This window comes from Pogona vitticeps, chromosome 6 (assembly GCF_051106095.1).
Source record: "Pogona vitticeps strain Pit_001003342236 chromosome 6, PviZW2.1, whole genome shotgun sequence".
NCBI lineage: Eukaryota > Metazoa > Chordata > Lepidosauria > Squamata > Agamidae > Pogona > Pogona vitticeps.
The window spans coordinates 3,887,583-3,892,078 of NC_135788.1; the positions used below are offsets into that span (position 1 = coordinate 3,887,583).

The window sequence follows — 4,496 nt, forward strand, 5'->3', positions numbered from 1 at the left end:
GTAGCTGCAACTCTCACAGCAGCTGAAAAAGAAATAGATTTTTCCAGGGGGGAAATATATATATATTATTTGGTATTTTTGCAACCGATCCTTGCCAAAACGCAAAGCATCTGCGGGACATTTAGTCTTGAAGGAGCAATTAAAAGCTGTTAGCTGTACAAAAGGCCTCCTTTGTTGACATGGGCTGGTCGGCTGTGGGGACGGGCAATGCCTGCGCTTCCTCCTTTAGGTCTGCCCTACTGCTTGGGAATATTAGTTTCTGAACACCGTGCAAGGGACCTCCCAGCCGATATAATTTCACTGGGTGAAAAGATTCTTGAACTACTCCACCCCTCAAGTCAATGTTTGCAAGCTCTGGTCATTAACGTGAGCTCAGGGACTGGGGACACTTTCCTCAGCCTAGCCCCTTTGTGGCTCTCACCCCTGAGAAGCTGTGAACTTCTGGGAATCCTGATTCCACACGATAGTGGTAACCACGAGAGAAGAGAAACAAAAGAAGCCATTTGCTATTGATTCCCAGGGCAGATACATCCCCCCTCTTGCTGTATGCAGCCACATTCTTGATTGTCCTCCTCTTCTGTATCATCATCTTCCAGATGTCTCTCCACGAGGTCCTCCATTGTGCTTTGTTTCGGCTGCAGAAACATCAGACTGGTTGGTTCTGAGACGGTTCCTTTTGTTTCTCTCCAGCGCTCCCCTGGCCAGCTTCAGGTCCGCCTTTTATTCTCTGACTAGCCTGCTCTGTAACACAACCCGATTCCATACACCCTGGAGAGAAGGAGCGCGTCCACCTCCCTGGCAATGGGATCCACTTGCGTTGTTTTCTCCAAAAATGAAAGGATGCAGCTGGAAAGTGAAACCAGACATCGTCTTGAGCAAACCTGTTCGACACGCGGCTCTTAGGATAGCTGTGGAAGTAGTAGCAGGATTCGGGGCTGTACCAAAACCAGAGGAGACCCGAGAAGACAGAGCATGGAATGAGATGCACCAAGACTGGAGATCTTCCCTGTGGGTTCAAGGTAAGTTCAGGAGGGTTCAGAAATGTGCAGATGTTTTTGGACAACAACTCCCATCATCCTTGCCTCTATTTGTGAATGCTGGCTGGGGCTAGTGAGGTTTGTAGTCCAATGGCACCTTCCTGGCTTTTTCCAGCTTCAGGCAGCCTGTAACACGGATGGTCAATGTGTGACCTTCCAGAGCTAATTGTACTGCAACTGTCAGCCAACGAAGGTTGCCGTCTCACGGCATCTGGAGGGCTGTAAATTGCCCATCCCACCATAAGAACAGGACCATTGAGTTCCTGGTGGATTCTTTCATTTCATGAATCGTTCGTTTCATGGGTTTGTATTCCAGGTTTACAAAGGAACTCTCTCTTTATCTCTCTCTTGCTTGGTGATGTTTTATTTACTGATATTAGCTACCCTCATGGCATATCTCCAGTCTGTGAATTACTACTACTAATAATGTGCTGTCAAGTCAATTCTGACTCATGGCAATCCTTCTCAAGAGTTTTCCAGGTAGAGAGCACTCAGAAGTGGTTTCCCATTCCCGTCTTCTGGGGTAGCCCCAGGACTGTGCAGCTGGCCCAAGGCCACCCAGGCTGGCTCTTCCCCTAAGAGGCCCAGTGGGGGAATCGAACTCCCAACCTCTGGCTCCGCAACCAGAGATCTAAACCACTGACCAATATCTCCTTGTTGTGTGGATACCTCCTTCCATATTAAAGTCCAGCCAGTCTCTGATGTTCTTCCCTCAATAAATCCATCTTCTTTCTCTTTCCTGTTTACCCGTGATCTTCACTGCGATGATGCAACTGGATGAAAAATTTCCCGGGTAATTTGACATGAAGGAGAATAATGCGAGAAGACTTGAAAACTTTGTGTTCCTCTGCTTCTTTAACATGAACTGTTCGTGTTTAAGACACTCCTTTTCAGGAACAAGCAAAAGAACATTTTAAAAAAGAAGACAGGTTTGTTTTTTCTTTTCCCTTTTCAAGTTAACGCAGAAGTCCCATCCCTAACTATAACCTTCACGGCCCATTTGATTCTGCAGCAGAAACACAATAGTTTTGCACTGCTGGAGACTTCTAACTCAAAAATACCTCAAACCATGAAAAGGAATAATGTTTACATTGGATAGGTCAGGGGGCTCCTTTGGAATACTGGACCCCAGTACCGAGCGCTGTGAGAAGCCCAAATGGAATATGAAATAGTCCTCCAGTTCCGCACCTGTTTTATGTCCACAGGCTAACTAACAGTTCTTGTGAGATCGCGGTACTCCGGCCTCTTTGCCTGAGCTCACCCTGAAGTGAAATCCTTAACAGGGGATCTGTTTCTTAGAAGAAAACACCGTGAGTACAATAGGATTAAACGCCTGCTCAGTGTCTCTGTGAACAGCGCCTTAATCTCTGGATCTTTAAATTTCACCAGCTCTGGAGCGTCCTGCAAATTATACCTGCTACGCTTTCATCTATAGGATTCCGCGTCTCACAAATGACAGGCCATAACTTGAGAAACCTTTCTGTGAAATACGTTCCCCACAAGGCAAGTGCATAAAATGCTCTGCCCTTGCTTGTCACTGGGATTATTTTAATTACCTTTAAGCATCTTGTCAATTGGGCCCTGATCTGATTCACCACATTTCAATGGTGCATCCCTTCTGAAGCACAGAGACGTGCTTTATTTCCAGGTTTACGAAGATCTGGAGAACCTTTTCTTGTCTTTTTAACAAAAAGTGTGCTAAAGTTTGTTTCTTCTATGATTTGCCCTGATTTATTCCCTTTGGCTTTTTTTCTTCCCAGAACTTGGATTTTACTTGGCGAGGACGAGCCTAAGAAGAGAGAATCAATATAAGAGAGAAGAGACTACGGTATCGCTGCGCAATTACCACGCCATGGTCACATGCTTCGGTAGGTCACCTGATCTGTCTGCCTTTGCAACCCCTTTACACCTCAGACGTGTGTGGAAAATTATGCTAGAAAACTTGTGCAAGATGGTCGCCAAACATTCATAAATAAAGAAGCTTCAAAGGGAGGATCTAGTGAAATTCCCTGAACTGAACTTTATCCAGAAGTTCAGTTCTATCAATTATGGCCTCAATTAAGACAAAAGTTTCTTATCTCCTGGGAAGAATTAATTACATTGCCAATATCACGGTGCTTGCATTAACATCAAAATTGCTCCTTGAATGGCCACAAAGCTAATTTTACATAAATCTAAGTCTTCCTGTCATTGTCAGAAGCTCTGCTTTCGAAAGTCCTCATCTTCCAAGCTCACTGCTTACCATATACGCACAATCCCCATAAATTTGGAGTTTTTCCAAGTATCCACTGAAGTGAACTATAGTCCACTTGTGCTATAATGCATTTATTGGTGTTTGAGGATGCTTGGCTGTTCTATTGGGTCCAAGGGTCAAACTACAAATTACAGATTTGGAGCTGAAGTCTGAGCTGTAGCCAAGTCTGAGTGCCTATAAAATCCAAGCTTCCCCCCACCCCCAGAAAGAAAGGGAAGGGTAAGTGGGTTCCGAGTCGCACGTCGAATCTTTGGGGGAGAAAACCCGAGTCACTGGCTCAACTGAAGTCCAACTTGACAGCAAATCCCAGAACTCAAATCCTCATGCGATGTTGTTAGGGTGGCTTCTGAGTCGCAGCGGGTGTCGAGCTGCGGCGGAATGTTCCTGGAGTCGTTGGCAAGTGTGATGGCATTTCTGATAGCTTTTGTGATTCTTGACCACGTGGTGTCGCAGTGAAACTGGCAGGACTGGAATCTGAAGGTCTGGGGATGCTGAAAGGATGTACAAAGGGAGCTTGTGTTGAGAATCGCACCAAGAAACCCCAAGAAAGCCCCAGAGATTCAGTTTTCGAACTTCGCCAGGTGACCCACAAGTGGCCTTTTTGTGGCCTCTCTTGTCGGTCGCCTTGTGAGAAGAAGAGGGGTACAAATATAATAATGCAATGGAAATAATCACATGGTTTCCCTTTAAGTTGGCATCATTCTGTGTGCTCGCTTCACTTCCAGCATCACAATGGTCTCACCCGCCAGTTGGCAAGAGACGGAAGTTCTTGAGCCAGGAAATCTTCATTCCCAAGGAGGAACCCTCTGCGCAAGTTTCGTTGTGTCCCCAAACCTTTTCTCGCTGCAGGCCAAGCTGCAAGGCAAACATCTTCAGAGAAGGAGGAAAGGGTCGAGTGTGAGAATTCGAGGGGTTCCAGCAGGGTCCCACCTTCCAAGAATGTCAGTGAGTGCAAGGGGCACAGAGAGAGCAAGACTAGATTGCTCTTCGTCCAATTGTGTGTGACACGTTTCTCACTATTGTTGTTGTTGAGTTGTTTAGTCGTGTCCGACTCTTCGTGACCCCATGGGACAGAGCACGCCAGGCCCTCCTGTCTTCCACTGCCTCCAGGAGTTGGGTCAAATTCATGTCGGTCGCTTAAGTGACCCTGTCCAACCATCTCGCCCTCTGTCGTCCCCTTCTCCTCCTCTTGCCCTCACACTTTC

General features: G+C 46.5%; 1 long non-coding RNA gene across 1 annotated transcript; it reads left to right on the top strand.

Moving 5' to 3' along the window:
- Positions 1-625: 625 nt before the first annotated feature.
- Positions 626-3,940, top strand: LOC140708041 (uncharacterized). The gene is made up of 2 exons (XR_012088170.2): positions 626-1,019; positions 2,798-3,940. It is a non-coding gene; the product is annotated as an uncharacterized LOC140708041 (long non-coding RNA).
- Positions 3,941-4,496: the final 556 nt, after the last annotated feature.